At 38.0% G+C, this 18009-nt stretch overlaps 1 long non-coding RNA gene across 2 annotated transcripts; it reads left to right on the top strand.

The window, feature by feature from the left end:
* The first annotated feature begins 203 nt into the window (after positions 1 to 203).
* On the top strand, positions 204 to 6881 carry LOC132648717 (uncharacterized). 2 transcript variants are annotated; one of them, XR_009587101.1, is made up of 3 exons: positions 204 to 703; positions 4552 to 4676; positions 5782 to 6881. It is a non-coding gene; the product is annotated as an uncharacterized LOC132648717 (long non-coding RNA). The 2 variants fall into 2 exon arrangements; XR_009587100.1 differs by having other exon boundaries at positions 4552 to 4697.
* Positions 6882 to 18009: the final 11128 nt, after the last annotated feature.

Below are 18009 nucleotides of genomic sequence, written 5' to 3'. Positions count from 1 at the left end.
TCCCTTACTTTCCCTCTCTCTCTCTGGGGCACCCCCCTTTTCCCTTTCCCTCTTCCCTGAAGAGCTTAAGATAGCCTGAATATAACTCCATTTTGAAATAAAGATCTTGACTGGGAACTGAATTCAGGCACCAGGAAATATCACAGAATGTACACCTGGCAGAAAACAAAGTTAACTCTCCTAGCAACAGCCTCCGGGAAATATAACAGAATAAATGCTTCATAGAAAATAGAGACAAACTCCCTGGCAATAATCAATGGGAATCGGTTGAGAATCGGGTGGGAAAATTCTCCCCAATGTTTCAGATATGGTTTAGAAAAATAGCCATTGTGATTATATGCCTTAGCCATTGTGATTATGTGCCTCAGAAAAGGTCACCCTGCCCTGCTAAACTTCACCCAATTCTGTAACGCCAAGGCTTGTGCCCCCCTGCTTGCTGCCATGGAAACCCCCTGCTCACAGACTTTCCCTTTAAAAATCCTGTTCACTCAGAGCTCGGGGTCCCACTTCTCTACTGCTGCGCCAGTGAGACTTGGGTCCCGAGTTCGATCGCTCTCGTAATAAAGCTCTCTTGCAATTGGATTGAGTCATCTCCTGGTGGTCTCTGAGGGTCCCGTGAACCTGGCATAACATTTGGGGGCTCGTTCATCTGGGATGCCTCGGGACCTCCAGGACTCCTGACCCGGAGAGCTTAGTCCCGCGGGTAAGTGTAACATCTTCTATGTTGTCTGTCTGCTTTAAATGTTTGTTTGCCTTTATTCTTTGTTTCTTTTCCTGAAAAGCCTCGAGGTGCTTACAGGAGCAGCCAGATTAGGTATGACAGACGTGTCAGGGCCTAGGCTGTGGGGGCTTCAAAAGACGTTTTGATGTCCTGGAATTTCTGCCTCCTCAGGACCCCTGGGATAGGGGGACTGGAGTGAGGATCTGTTTCTGCCTGTGGAGTGAGGATCGGTTTCCTGGAACTTCTGTGGCAGAGAAGTCCAGGTTTTGTCTGTTTCTGCCTCGTCAGAACCCCTGGGATAGGGGGACTGGAGTGAGGATCAGTTTTCTGGAACTTCTGTGGCAGAGAAGTCCAGGTTTTCAGTGTTACTTGGTTTCTATGTGTGATTAATTGTTTTCCCCCCTTGGTGTTGTGTCTGGAGTTACTGTTTAATTTTTGTGATTAATTGTTTGTGGTTTTGCGTCTACTTGAGAGTGCTTGATTTTACTTTTGTTTAAAACTGTAGCTGTTTTCGTTTCTATGATTTCAGTTTTGTCCTGTGATGTTAGCCTGGGTATAGGCTGTAAGTTGTTGCCTTTGGTTTTGTTTTTGTCTGAGACAACCAGTTTTTTGTGTATGAGTGATTTACTATTTGTTGAAATCGTTTTCCTTACTTCGAGTTCTCCTGAATTCTTTTGACAAATAGACTGACTGACGATATGGGACGGAATACCTCCAAACCTCTTGACTTGGTTCTGACTCATTTTGAAAAAGTTAAAACTAGAGCTCACAGTCTTTCAGTTGATGTAAAAAAAAGAAAAAAAATACTTTTTTTTGCAGCTCAGAATGGCCCACCTTCAATGTGGGCTGGCCACCAGAAGGAACCTTCCACCTTCCCACTGTCTTAGCAGTGGAAGATAAAGTTTTTCAAAAAGCATGCAAGCACCCAGATCAGGTGCCATATATTGTAGTTTGGAAGAACCTGGTGACTCATCCACCTCTGTGGATTAAGCCTTTTCTGACCCCCACTAACAGTCCTCCTTCCACAGGCTCTCCAAAACCAGAGGCCACTGCCCTGGCTCCATAGACCCCCCCTTAATCTGTTTTACAGCATGGGACTTCCATGGAAATAATTTTTCCACCTCCTTCTCCTCCCACTCCTCAACCAACTCCTGCTCCTTTATCCAGGTTGGAACCACCATCTGGCCAAGTGCCAAGGACCCAGAGCCTCCATGCAGCTTCTCCCTCTGGGGAACCAGAGGCAGATTCTACAGTCCTTCCTTAGGGGCCATGGGGCCCTCCAGAAGCTAATGGCAATCAATCTCATCATTACTGGCCTTTTGCCACATCACAGGTTTTACTGGAGAACTCAGAATGCCAAGTTCTCTGCCTTTTACCCACCAGTGCACCCGGGACAATTGCCAGCAGCTTTTACAGGTCTTGTTTACCAAGAGGAGTGGGGACGTATTATTTCAGAGGCGCACAAAAATGTCCCAGACACTACAGGGGTTCCAACTACAGATCCCATATTGATGATTACTTTCCCTATAAGAGGCCCAATTGGGATTACAACACGGCTGCAGGTGGGGAGCGTCTCCTAGTCTACCACCAGGCTCTGTTGGCAGGTCTCAAGGCGGCCGCAAGACAGCCCACTAATTTGGCCAAGATGTACAGAAACAGGAAAGAATAGGCCAGCATTTGTGTCCAAGGTAAGTCAGAATGTAGCATGTAAAATGGGGCAGATTGGAGATTGCATTGTGCATATAGGCCCCAAAGTTCAGGACAGGTAGAGAGGATGAACAAAACATTAAAAGAGACCTTAACAAAATTGACCTTGGAGACTGGCACTGACTGGGTGATGCTCCTCTCCATTTCCCTTTATAGGGTTAGGAATTCCCTTTACCAGCTAGGTTTAATTCCCTTTGAGATTATATATGGGATGCCAGCCCCTATAGTACCCAACCTTAAGATTGATGCTACTGCTGAAATGGATTAAAACAGGTTTTGAGAAATGTTTAAGGCTTCTGTGCAAGCAGGCAGCTCTTAAAGGGGCAACAGCAGCTTCTCAGGTAAAAAAAAAAAAAAAAAAGCTGCAAGCCTATATGGTCATAAAATTTGGATTTAACAGGTAACAAAATGTTCCTCCCTTGAAATTACAGCTAAAGGGAATAAAAATAAGTTTTGTAATTTTGTTTGTTTGTTTTGAATATATGTTAACTATGTTCTTCTATATATCTTGATATATGCTATTATTAAATATATTAATAATCAATACCGCACATAATTTCTGTCCTGTTTTAAAAACCAGGATTATAAAAATAATAAGGTTTAAAACTATGTTTATATAAAATATTAAAAGTGCACCTTCATGTGTTTATATATAGGAACTTCTTTTGCTGGAAGCCAACATCAAAATAATACATTTAATATTGATTTTAAAAGTACTGAATTGTTTGCATTGATAAAATTTGGTTTTGCCTTTTAAAATTATGGTTATACTTTGTGACTTCATTCCTAAAAAGGGTACCTTATTTTGATATTTCAAAAACAGGTTAAAAAAAAACTATGTTTAAGGCAATAAAGCATTTTAAAGTTTATTAGGTATTTTAGACAATGACCTTAGGCATTCTAACAGAGAACTTGGAACAGTTTCTCAATCCTTTGGGGGAGAACAAAAAACTTTGATATTTGTTTTGTTAATTTTACCAAATAAAACCAAGTTATACTATTTGAGCCAATTATAAAAATTGTAGTTTTGATAAAATAATAAAAATGATTCTGATAAAAACTTTTATATAGTTTAAGAATTTAAAAAAATGTCTGGTTAAATCAAAAGAATGGAGCTGGGAAAAGCCTAACCTGAAGATATACAGACTGTTATAAAAGATATAAATTGTATTTGCTTTGGTTTTTACACCTGCAAGCATGATTTAAAAAAGAACTGTAAGATATATTGCTCTTCATTTAAAAGGCTAATGTTTTTTTTCAATACAAAATGTTTTTTTATGCTTTTTAGCCCAGGTTTATATAGGGTTATAGTCAACTCATTTTTAATTATTATAAAAATATATGCGTGGTTGCCAGTTCCAATATAAATTATTTAATGCTGTCTCTAAATAAAATTTTTGTCCTTTATGCTTTTTTTTGTTGTTCAGTTTTAATGCAATATGATAGGATGACAAGATTTTCTGGCCCTTCTATGTATTGTATTTGATTGAAAGTTTTGCTTTGATTTTAGTTCAGAAAGATATTTAAAGATATTTGAATGCTAATAAACATAAATAACTATATAACTATATATTTATATAAATATAAATAACTGCTAATAAATGTGGTTAGTTATAAGAATGGATTTTATCTGGTATTTTGTTTATGTTTTTAAAGTTAAGCCTAGGATGGGTAATTATAAAGTTGGCCTACATAGATCTACTGAAAATTAATATGGGTTTAAAAATATTTATTTAAAAAATATGCCAGAATTAAAAATTATGGCATTCTATTACATAGAATGCAATTTAAAATAAATAATTAAAAGAGAGATAAAGAATAATTCAGATATGCCAGCCCTCAAGCTTGTCAGAGATCTGATGAATATGGCATTTTAACATGTGTAAGTTTATTATGACAGAGAGTCCCAAATTCCTGACAGTAGCTCCCCCAAGGTCTCCAAGAAGATTTGGGCACAATGTGACTCTGGATTATGGTATGCTAGCCACTGGGCAAGACTGCCCCAACTGGCCCACTGCCTGGGCCCAGCCTAAACTGTGGACAAAACTGTGGACACCTGGAGAGTCAATGTTTCACGTTGCTAAGGGCTAGGTGAGGCCATTCTCTCGTTTCTTTCTCCACAGAAACAGTCTCTCATCTTCTGTGCCTGATTGCTGGACTGCCCTGCTCATGATGCCATGAGACCACAGGAGCCAAGGACAGCTGCCTAGAGTGATGGACTGACTAGTTGTCACTGTCATTTTGATTGGTACATACTTATCCTTCCCAGGTCTCTGATTACATTGATGGCTAAGCTAAGATAATGGTAGCCTTGCAGCTAAAGAGCAGATAGTTAGATCCATTGTTAGTGTATTGGTTAATTTATTATTTAGTTAAAATTACCAGGTAAAAGTTTTTCTATTTAAAGAAGGCAAGCATGTTTGCCTAGCCTACAGGCTTCATGTTAATTATCTATGTCTTATAATGGATGGCTAGATAGAAAGATAATAGAGTTTATGAAGGGTTTGAGGATATAAGAGTTTACATTTTGAGAATCTAGAAAATGTTGTTTGATTTGGGAAAATGTTTCAAGGTTTATAAATACAAAAAAGATTGGAGGATATAAATAGATGTTTTAAAATATATAAACATAAATTGTAATGATACAGAAAATAATTTGAGGCATATTAAAAATGGGAGATATTTTATATTTTAGACTTCTCTCCTCTCTCTCTGACATTGACTAATAGAGTTCTGATAAGCTGATTGCTTTATATCCAGTCACAAATTTAAGATTTTAATTGCCTTTTGATGGTTTTCTGGAGATAAATATAAAAATGCACTTCATCATGCTAAACACATATATACATTGTGTATATTTGACTCAAAAGCCAGAGCTTTTACTATGATATCTTTAATATTTGCCATTTTTGAGGTAGACTTTGATACAGAAGTTAAAAATATTTTAAATCTATTTTTTCTAGTTGCTTTGTTAAGGGAAGTCCAAGCATCCACAGTTCAGCATTAAAGCCACTAATGTATTTCTGCCTAACTTTCCAGTGTAACATGGAGATGGGAACTAAAAATAAATTCTAAGAAGATCTGGAAAAAAAAGTGGCCCAGCTCTATTGGTGGCTGATTACCAACAGCTGTATCCAAAGTTAAAATGTTAGTTTCAGATCATGGATACACTTAAATTGTTGCTTATTCCATTGGATGCAGTTTTACCTGTTATTCACAAAATGTTTTAGGAAATCAAAAAGTCATGAGACCTGAATTTGACATAGCTCAAACAGACCCCAGATGAGTTTTTCCCTAGTCTTGTGATTCCTCATTTTTCCCATTTATTAGACAAATTTTAATTTCTGTTTTAGTTTAAACTTGTCTCAGCAGATTTTCATCTGGTTGAAACCGCAAGCTGAGATTTGAACTTCCTGGAAGCTGTCATGATTACTCACTGCCTCCTTGGATGGACCACCTAACCAGACGTTTCTGAGGACTGCCCCATTGCCCAGCCTTTGACTGGCATTTCAGCCTTCCTAGCCCCTGATGTCAACGGTCCTACTGTCAGAGTTGAAGTAGTTTCAGAAGACGAGACCACGGTCCAAAATCCCACCTACATGCTGAAATGCTAAGTCAAAGGTGGCTCCCTGATATTAGCTATTATCTTGGGGATTGCTTAGCTGGAGCAGAAACTAGTATTGCAATACAATACTGGATGTACAAAGCCAGAGTTATAGCAGCTCAAGGGCAGAATCTTTTGCTTTTGGCCATTTTTAGATCAGGCTTACTTAACAAGTTGTTAAAATATTAAAAAAGACTAGGAACTATACAGTTAATGGTAATAAAAACCAATACAGTCAGCTTGGAGATGGCCTTAAAGACCTTGAACTGTAAGAGCCCAAGATTGGCCTCTTCAGTTACATGGAAAGGGGGAAATGAAGAGCTTAAGATAGCCTGAATATAACTCCATTTTGAAATAAAGATCTTGACTGGGAACTGAATTCAGGCACCAGGAAATATCACAGAATGTACACCTGGCAGAAAACAAAGTTAACTCTCCTAGCAACAGCCTCCAGGAAATATAACAGAATAAATGCTTCATAGAAAATAGAGACAAACTCCTTGGCAATAATCAATGGGAATCGGTTGAGAATCGGGTGGGAAAATTCTCCCCAATGTTTCAGATATGGTTTAGAAAAATAGCCATTGTGATTATATGCCTTAGCCATTGTGATTATGTGCCTCAGAAAAGGTCACCCTGCCCTGCTAAACTTCACCCAATTCTGTAACGCCAAGGCTTGTGCCCCCCTGCTTGCTGCCATGGAAACCCCCTGCTCACAGACTTTCCCTTTAAAAATCCTGTTCACTCAGAGCTCGGGGTCCCACTTCTCTACTGCTGCGCCAGTGAGACTTGGGTCCCGAGTTCGATCGCTCTCGTAATAAAGCTCTCTTGCAATTGGATCGAGTCATCTCCTGGTGGTCTCTGAGGGTCCCGTGAACCTGGCATAACATCCCCTAATAAACCTCCCACATGGAACCAATCTCGTGGTGTGATTTGTGAACCTGCGTGTAACCTTCACAGGCGCACAGGCACACGTTTCCCAACATTCGTACGTTTCCTAACAAATATTGCCATCTTTTATCATTTTAAAACATTCAAAAATGTTTTTGTTAATGTTTTATACCTTGAGTTTCTTTTAAACTTACTACTGATTCTAAATTCAAATACATTATGGAACATTAAGATGCAGGTCAAATTATAATCTATAAAAATCTTAATAGTAAAACACATAGTAAATGATTGAAGGAAGTATGTCATCCCCAGGAAAGGGGAATATATCGACAAGATGAAGTTACATAGAGTGTTGTGTTCAACAGGTTAAATCTCCAAGTTGTTAAATTAAAGTGAAAAGTCAAGTAGACAAACCTGTAATAACATACTTAAAGTGAACAACTATAATAAATAAGGAATCATGAAAGAAAACACTTTCTTACCCACAAACACCAAGTTGCTGTAGTTCTCCAACACAACATCTAAATACAAAGCTCTCTGTGTAAAGCCCAAGCACTCCCATATAAAACATCATCTGTTTTATGTAAGAACTGTTGTAAAGATATCCTCTAAATTACTATCTATTCTAACAAAACTGTGTGCTAGAAATATAAAAGATCATGTGATATGGGACCAACATAAGCTGTATGTCACAGGCTATGAATGGTATGTGTGCTGTAAAGGCAGATTATCTTCATGTATAGTTCCAGGACATGGTACTATAAAACACCAGTTAAGGATTCCATTCTCCATGGCAAATTGTTGCTGTACTAACAACTGGCTTGAGAGATATGAGCTGTAAAAATGCAACAAGACTGCTTATACTGTTGGCAAAAGAAAAAGAGCTCATAGCAGTATAGAAAGAGGCAGAATTGCCATATCCAAGAAATAAGCAAGATTATTCTTCCACATGGTTCCAATAACATCAATAAAAAAGACTATGGAGGTGCTGATTCCTATGCTCTGAAAATAACACCAAAGATGTGATAACCTGGAGAGAGACTGAATTTCTAAGGCCTGAATAAATTCTGGGTACATTGTGGACAGGCTGGTAATGGACAAGTGCAGCCAGTCAATTGAGTATCTGACTCATGGGCATGCACATCAAAGCTGACCCTTTCATGAAGCTACAGGGTTCCATCATTTCTTTACGAGCACAGGAATAGTATAAGAACTAAAGCACACTGCGTTAATCATCAAGAGTGTACCAAGAAACAACCAAAAAGAAATTTAATTAAACAATTCTATGAACAGCAGTCCCACAAATCCACTTCTGAGCATTTGAGCTAGCTTTAGAAACTGCACCTTGCCCTCCAGCACACATTTGCTATATGAATCATCATGGTGATAGGAGGAAGTAAAGAACAACCTATGAAAAACATGCCTTGACAGTGTAATGATTTGTTGTACTATTCCATGTTGTCTTTATATTCTTCCATCTTTAAAGTATTCACTCATTCAAATGCATTGTAAGTTTTTCTTTTATATTTTTATATTGTTTAATTTGATGTTATGGTTTTTCTGTATGCTTCTGTGGTACATTGTTGTCTTCTATACTTCTATTATAAAAAACATGTACATTCCTAACATTCATACATTATCTCCACTCCATTTCAATATTATACTTGAAGTACAATCTAAAGCAATTAGGCAAAGGAAAGAAATTAAAGGGATAGTAATATGGAAGGAAAAAAGTCAAACTATCCCTCTTTGGAATTGATATGGCACTTTATTAGGGCTACAAAAACATCTACCAGAAAATTTTTAGAAGTGATAACCAAACCCAGCAATGTGGCAAGATATAGAATCAACCTGCTTAAATCACCTTTCCTATAAAATAACAACAAACATACAGAGAAAGAGATTGTTGACACACTTACATTTATAATAGAAAGTAAGTGAACTAGGAACAAACCTAAGAAAATGATGGACCTCTACAATTAAAATCTTTGAACCTATAAAGAATGAGATAGAGAAAGTCACTAGAAAAAGAACAGATATCCAGTGTTTGAGTGTTGATAGAAATAATACCATGAAATGGCCATTTATTAAATGCTCTTGACATATTTGAGGCATTATTAGTTGAAATCTGTATTTCCTTCTTCATAGATATAGAAAACAAACTGTCCTGAAATTTTTGTAGCTTGACAAAACCACCTGGAAAGACAATGCAATCCAGAACCAAAGGAGAGAATTGCCTTCTGATATCATAAGATATGTTACACAGCCATCATAATAAAAATATGGTACTGGAAAACATGTATATAGACTAATGGAACAAAATTAAAGACCGGAAGATGAGCACATGTAACTTCAGCCTTCCAATATCTTAAAAATATATCAAAAATATAATCTGAGGACAAATACCATCAAAAAGTGGTGCTTGAAAAACTGGATGTCCACATAAAGATTCAAATTAGGATCAAATCTATCACCTTGGACAACATCCAACTGATAATAAATCAAGGAACTAAACAAGACAACTGAAACTTCTAGGAGAAAAATTAACCACAGGATATATGTATAGGAAAGGATTTTCTGAATAAGACAACTGACAACTGACAAGTGGGTCTTGATAAAACTAAAAAGTTCTACGTAGATAGCAAAACATCACTAGATATAGACGAAGACCGGAGGATGAAATAAAATCTTTATCTACTCATTCAAACAAGGGCCCTGTGATCTAAACAGGGAGTACTGAAAAAAGAAAAATGGCTAATAGCTAAAAAATGTTCATTGTCCCTCAGAATTAAGGATTTGCAAATCAAAACAACTTTGAAATTACATTGTTTCCCACTCTGAATGGCAAATCAACTGACAACTGAAAGGCTGAAGAGGTGTGAGGGAAAGGAAATTAACATTTCACTGTTGCTTGGATTGAAAAGTGGTGAAGCCACTATGAAAACTAGTGTGGAGGTCTCAAAAAGCTAATAAAGAATCTACCACATGATATATGCCTAATGGACTCCACATTCTACTCCAAATATACTTGCTTAGCTATGATTATTTCTGCTCTACTCACAATAGCTGGAAAATGGATTGAACTTAAATGTCTTTCAACTTACAAATGGATAATAATAATGTTGTACATATACAATATGAAATACTATTCATCTGTAAAGAAAAATGATAACAAGAATTTTGTAACCCTCCTCCATTGCTGGTGGGAATGTAAACTTGTACAATCACTATGGAAATCAATCTGGGACAATCAGGTATACTGCTTCCTCAAGATCCAGCTACACCACTCTTAGATATATATCCAAAAGATGTTCAAGTACACAACAAGGACATTTGCTCAACCACGTTTGTAGCAGCTTTATTCATAATAGCCAGAACCTGGAAACAACCCAGATGTCCATCAACAGAGGAATGGATATAGAAATTGTGGTACTTATACACAATGGAATACTGCTCAGCAATTAAAAACAAGGAAATCATGAATTTTGCAGGCAAATGATGGGATCTAGAAAAAAATCATCCTGAGTGAGATATCCCAGGAGCAGAAAGACACACACAGTATATTCTCACTTATAAGTGGGTACTAGACCTATAAGATAGGATAAACATACTAAAATCTGTACACCTAAAGAAGATAAACAAGAAAGAGGACCAGGGGTAAGATGATCAATATTCACCTAGAAAGACAAAGGGGATCAACATTGGAAGTAGGAGAAAACAAGTAACAGGACAGGAGCCTACCACAGAGGGCACCTGAAAGACTCTACCTAGCAGTGTATCAAAGCAGATGCTGAGACCCATAATCAAGCCTTCGGCAGAGTGCAGGGAATCATATGAAAGAAGGAGGAGTTAGTATGACCTAGAGGGGACAGGAGCCACACAAGGTCCAAATATATCAGGGCACAGGGGTCTTCTATGAGACTGTTTTTCCAACCAAGGACCATGCACGGATATAACCTATAACCCCTGCTCAGACATAGCCCATGGTAGCTCAGTATCCAAGTGGGTTCCCTAGTAAGGGGGACAAAAATTATTTTTGACATGAACTCAATGACTGGCTCATTAAGCTCCCCCTCACCCCCAAGGGAGGAGCAGCCTTACTAGGTCACAGATAAGGACATTGCAGCCAGTCCTGAAGATACCTGATAAGCTAGGGTCAGATGGAAGGAGAGTCCCTATCAGTGGACTCAGAAGGGGGCAGGGAAGAGATGAGGGAGGGAGGGGAGGATTGGGAGGGAAAAAGGGAGGGAGCTACAGCTGGGATACAAGTGAATGTATAAAATTATTTTAAAATAAAAATAAAAAAGAATTTTATAGGTGGAGAGTAGCCTTACCAGTCCACAGAGGAAGACAATACAACCAGTCCTGATGAGACCTGATAGGCTAGGGTCAAATGGAAATGGAGGAGGACCTCCCCTATCAGTGCACTTTGAGAGGGGCATGGGAGGAAATGAGGGAGGAAAAGTGGGATTATGAGGGAATGAGGGAGGATGCTACAGCTGGGATACAAAGTGAATAAACTGTAATTAATATAAAATATAAGAATGAAAAATCTTTAAAAAGACTTTTAAAAATAATTTTGTAGGTAAATGGTGAGTGAGAACTAGAAAAGATCACATTGAGTGAGGTATCTCAGACAAAGACAGACAAACATTACATGTTCTCTCTCATTGCAGGTTTCTAGGTACAAATATTCAATGTCAGTACATATTCTGGAGCAACAGCAAAAAGAAAGGAAGTAAAAAGATTTCACTATGTGTAGGAGACTGGGAAACACATAAAGAGGAAGAGTGGGGTTAAGTGATCTGATTAGGTAAATGGCACAAGACTGGGTCTAGTTAGGAAAGGGAGAAGAAGATAAACATAGAAAAGAGAAGGGTAATACAATTGTGAAGTTGTATGAAAGTCATAAGCATTTATATTGTTCACTATATACCTAAGAATCCATAATACAAGTATTTGTACATAATACAAGTACTATACACCTGTCTATAGATATACATATATACTATAAATGGAATTTTCTCATCTGGGATGATAATGCTTCTTTCAAGCAAAACACCACATAACCACCACCATGCATGAGAATCTCTATTTTGAGTTATTAATCAGAGTTGTCCAAGAGGTTAACAAAAAGTTGCATACTTTTGTGAATGTCCTTGGTTGTTCTCTAGGAGTAAAATGAAGATCCTTACACCTGAGGACATCATGCATTTCAGAAACAGGGCCAAGGGGTCCTTGAGCTGTAACTGACCTGAATGCCTCCCTTCCTGAAGACTGGTTTTGATGGTATCAAACTGCACTATTCAAGTTTCCAAAGAAGGAAAAAAATCAGCAGTCTTACCCAGCCCCAACTATCTATGAAACATAGCAAAGACCAACATGGCAAAATAACCTTATTGGTACATTACAGGCATGCATATATTGTGACAACAAACTATATATTTAAACATATGACCCAGTGTGTATGACAGAAATGATGCCTTGAACTTGAAAACTGGCCAGCTACTCAGGGTTAGTGAAATCATAGATCTTGGTGGAAAAACAAAGACATCACTTTACTAAAGCAGCATTAATCCCAAATTCTCTTTACAAGAGACTCCATTACAGAAAACCATAACCAATTCAGATTTATGGAACCCATTCTGAATGGCTACTTCTAGAAAATATATTGAAGCTGAAATACTGTAAGAGAGTTTTCTATGATATTATATCTCCTAGTAACGTCAGAAGCTACACCCATACAGTCTCACCACCATAACTGCCTCAATAGAGCTTAACAATAATAGTACAATAACAGGACAACTTTAGACATGCTAAAGTGGATGAAGGAAGGTCCATGAGTCCTTAACATTAAACAAGAATCTGAAGAAATTAAGGAATATTAAGACCTGAATAAATAATGTTCCCCAGGGAAGAGCACACCAATTGATTAGACAATATCAAGTGCTCAGCCCTGAAAAGAGACATACAAGTAACATTATACAGACTAAGCATGTTGTACCTATGAATACATATGTATATGCTTATACATGTATGCATAAAACAATAAGTAATGGAAAAAGAGACTTTGAATTTTGAAGATAGCAAGAAGGGGTACATGAGAGTATTTGTAAAAGCTGAGTAATAGGGAATGTGTTGTAATTATTAAAATTTGATAAAATTAAAATATTTGACTTGTGAAAAGATAAAATAGATGGACATAACATTAAAGTATTATAAAGAGGCAAGTTGATCAATGAAAGTTAATTGAAGACCCAGAATAAACCCACACTCTTACAGGCACTTGATTTTCAACAAAGAAGCCAAACCCATACAACAAGAAAAGGAAAGCATCTTCAACAAATGGTGATGGTCTAACTGGATGTCTGCATGTAGAAAAATGCAAATAAACACATATTTATCACCCTACACAAAACTAAAGTCCAAGTAGATCAAATCCCCTGACATAAAACCAGAGACTAAATCTACTAGAAGACAAAGAGAGGAAAAGTCTGGAACTCATTGGCATAGGAGAACTTCCTGAGCAGAACACCAACAGCACAGGCTCTGAAATCAATGATTAATAAATGGGATCTCATGAAACTGAAAAGCTTCTGTAAGTCAAAGGATACTCTCAATAGAAGAAAAATGGCAGCCTACAGATTAGGAAAAGGTCTTCACCATCTCTATATCAGACAGAGGGCTAATATCTAAAATATATAAAGAACTTAAGAAATTAAACACCAACAAATCAAATAATACAGTTAAACAATGGGGTACACAGAGCTAAACTGAGAATTCACAACAAAGTAATCTCGAATGTCTGAGAAGCACATAAAGAAATATTCAATGTCCTTAACCATTAGAAAAATACAAATCAAAACGACTCTAAGATTCCATCTTACACCAGTCAGAATAGTTAAGATAAAAAACTCAAGTGACAACACATGCTGGTGAGGATGTGGAGATAGGGGAACACGTTCTATTGCTGGTGGGAGTGCAGACTTGTACAACATCTTTGAAAGAAAATTCGGCACTTTCTCAGAAAATTGGGAACAGTTCTACCTCAAGACACAGCTATACCACTCCTGGGTATATCCAAAAGATCTTCCACCATACATCGAGGACATTTGCTCAACTATGTTCATAGTGGCATTATTCATAATAGCCAGAGACTGGAAACAACCTAGATGTCATCAACTGAAGAATAGATACAGAAACTGTGGAACATTTACATAATGGAATACTGCTCACCTAGTAAAAGCAAAGAAATTATGAAATTTGCAGGCAAATGGATGGAACTAGAAACGATCATCCTAAGTGAGGTAACCCAGACCCAGAAAGATGCACATGGTATGTATCTATAGTTCAGGATAACCATACTATAGTCCACAGACTCAAAGAATCTTAAAAAAGAAAAGAAAAGGCTCCCCTTTTCTGGTAGAAAAGGGAGAAGGGGAAGGGGAGACTGGAAGGAGAGAAGGGAGGGGCACCATTGGGATGTAAAGTAAATAAACTGAAATTTAATTTAATTTAAGGAGGGCCCAAGGGAGAGTGCCAGAATGTCACTCAGGAGGGGAAATAGAATACACAGCAAAAGTGGATGAAGAGAGTGAACTGGCCAGGTGATGGAATGGAGAGAGAAACAAAAGTGGGGAACAGATGTGTGGAGAATGGGAGTGGGTGGTGAGAGGGCTGGGAACAAGAAGAGAGGAGGCATCTTTTTGATAGATGTGGGTGTGACTCTGGCTGAGACTGCTAACTGGGTGGGACAGGGAGAATGCAGTGACCACCTCCTAGCCAGGCAGAAGCAGTGGAAGGAGGGGAACAACAACCCACTGACAAAACCTTTGATCCAAAAATTACCTTGCCTACAAGAAGTGCAGGTATAAACGAGGAACAAAGTTTGAGGGAAAGACCAACCAATAATTGGCTCAACCTGTGACCCACCCCACAGTAGAGAGACAACTCTTGACACTAATAGTGATACTCTGCTCTGCTTGCAGACAGGAGCCTAGCTTGACTGTTGTCTGGGAGGCTCCAGCCAGCAACAGATCAATACAGGTATTGAAACTTGCAGCCAACCATGTGTCAGAGCTCCAGGGGTCCTGTGAAAATATTGGGGGAAAGATGGAAGGATCTGGAGGGGACAGGAACCCCACAAGAAGATCAACAAAGACAACTAACCCAGTCCCATGGGGCCTTTCAGAGACTGAAACATCAACTAAGCAGCATGCATGGTCTGGACCTAGGCCCCCTGCACACATTTGGCCTATGGGCATCTTGGTCTTCCTATGGAGGGTCTGGCAAGTGTGGGAGGTTGCTGTTACTGACATAGAATCTATTGCCTACAGCGGTGCCTTGCCTGGCCTTAGGCAGTGAGGATGTGCTCAGTCCTGATGTGACTTGATATGCTGGGGAAGTGTGATATGGGGGGAGGCTCCCCTTTTCTGGAAGAAAAGGGAGAGGAAAAGGGAGAAGGGGAAGGGGAGACTGGAAGGAGAGAAGGGAGGGGCACCATTGGGATGTAAAGTAAATAAACTGAAATTTTAAAAAATAATTAAAAACAAAAAAGAGGCAGGGGGATAACCAGTCCAAAGCTCTACCTGCCTTCACTAAGAAGCCTACCAAGCTTCAGGGATATTTACCTTCTAGCCATGACTCTACCTGCTTTCTGAAGGATGTGAGCCATGTGCCAGGGACAATCAGTTCCAGCCTCCAGCCCACAGCCCTACCTGCCTTTCTAAGGAGGTTTCCCAAACACTAGGAACATCCAGCCTTCAGACCAGGGCCCTAACCACCTTCAAGAGGAGCCTTGCCAGCAACAGAAACACCCAGCCAACACCAGGGACAATCTAACGGCCAGCATAAGAATACAACCAACAAGATCGAGGGCAATATGGAACACTACAATGCAGCTGTCTAACTCCAGGGAGTCCCAGATATCCTAAAACAGCTGAAACACAAGAAAATGACCTTAAATATTTTCTTATGAAGATGATAGAGGCCTTTAGAGAGGAAATTATTAAATCCCTTAAAGAAATACAATAAAGTGAAATCAAACAGGTGAAAGAAATGAATAAAATGGTTCAATATTTGAAAATGGAAATAAAAAATAAATAAAACAAACTGATGAAATTCTGTAGATGGAAAACTTAGAGAAGAACTATAGAAATAAGTACCACAAACAGAGTACAAGAAAAGGAGGAGAGAATATCAGATACAACTGAAGAAACTGTAGCAGATACAACTGAAAAAAAAATATATATATATGTGACTCAAAGAAAATATTCAATCACAAACATTCCTGACATACAACATCCAAGAAATCAGGGACAATATGAAAAGATCAAACATAAGAATAAAAGGAATAGAAGAGAAGATTCCCATTTCCAAGAACCAGAAAATATTTTCAACAAAATCATAGAAGAAAACTTGTCCAACTTAAAGAAAGAGATGCCTATAAACATAAAAAAGCTAACAGAACACCAAATAGATTGAATCAGAAAAGAAAATCCTCCTGCTACATAATATTCAAAACACTAAATTTACAAACCAAAACAAAATTAGACACTGTGAGTTAAAAAGGCCAAGTAACATATAAAGACATACCAATCAGAATTACACCTGACTTTGCAACTGAGACACTAAACCCCAGAAGGACCTGGGCAGACCATATGAGACCACAGATGTCAGCCCAAACTACAAAAAGACTTTCAACTGCAAAAAAAAAAAAAATAGAGAAAACAAGATATTCCATGACAAAACAAATTTTAAACAATATCTTTGCATTAACTTAACACTACAGAAGATCCTAGAAAGAAAATTCAACCCAAACAGGTTAACTACACCCAAGAAAATGCAGGAAATAAAAATTCCACAGCAGAAAACCCCAAAGAAGAGAAGGGTGCATGGGTGCAGATGTGTGCACATGCACACACGCGTGTACACACACACACACACACACACACACACACAATACTACCACCAACATCAAAACAACAGAAACAGACAATCATTGGTCATTAATGTCCCTCAATGTACACGGACTCAATGCTCTAATAGGGCTAAAAAAATGGATTTTTAAACAGGATCCATGATTCTGCTACATTCAAGAAACATACCTCTGCAACAAAAATAGATATTTCATCAGAGAAGAGGGCTGGAAAAACAGACACAAGAAGCAAGCTGGAGTAGGCATTCTATATCAAGTAAAATAGACTTTCATCCAAATTAATCAAAAGAGATGGAGAAGGACACTTCATACTCATCAAAGGAAAAATCCACCAAGATGACATCTCAGTTGTCAATATCTATGCTCCAAATGCAAGGGTAAACACAATTGTAAAAGGAACATTACTAAAGCTGAAATCACACATCAAATTCCACACATTAATAGTGGGAGACTCCAAAACCCCTCTCCCCAACAGATGAGTCATTGAGTCAGAAACTAAACAGATGAATTTAACAGATGCCATGAATCAAATGAACCTAACAGATATCTATCGGAGTTTTTACTGAAACACAAAAACACCTTCTTCTCAGTACCTCACATAACCTTCTCCTAAATCGACCATATAGTCTGTCACAAAGCAAGCCTCAACTGATACAAGAAAATTAAAATAACCCATTCCATCTTATCATATCACCATGTATCAAAGCTGGACTTCAACAAAAACAGAAACAACAAAAAGCCTACAAACTCATGAAAACTGAACAAATCTCTACACAATCATAATTGAGTCAGAGAAGAAATAAACAAAGAAATTAAAGAATTGCTAAAATTTCAATGAAAATGAAGGCACAACATACCCAAACTTATGGGACACAATGAAAGCAGTGCTAAGAGGGAAATTCATAGCACTATGTGCCTTCCTAAAAAAAAATGGAGAGATATCATACCAGGAAACTAACAGCATACTTGAAAGCTCTAGAACAAACACACCTAAGGGTGGTAGACAGCAGGAAATAATCAAACTCAGGACTAAAATCAATAAATTAGTAAAAAGAGAACAATAAAAAGAATCAAGGAAAACAAGAGCTGGTTCTTTAAGAAAATCAACAAGATAGGCAAAGGTATAGCCAAACTAATTAAAAGGCAAAG

Source organism: Meriones unguiculatus, chromosome 17 (assembly GCF_030254825.1).
Source record: "Meriones unguiculatus strain TT.TT164.6M chromosome 17, Bangor_MerUng_6.1, whole genome shotgun sequence".
Taxonomy (NCBI): Eukaryota; Metazoa; Chordata; class Mammalia; order Rodentia; family Muridae; genus Meriones; species Meriones unguiculatus.
Note: the sequence above shows the minus strand (reverse complement) of the source record. Positions and strands in the feature narration are given on the sequence as shown.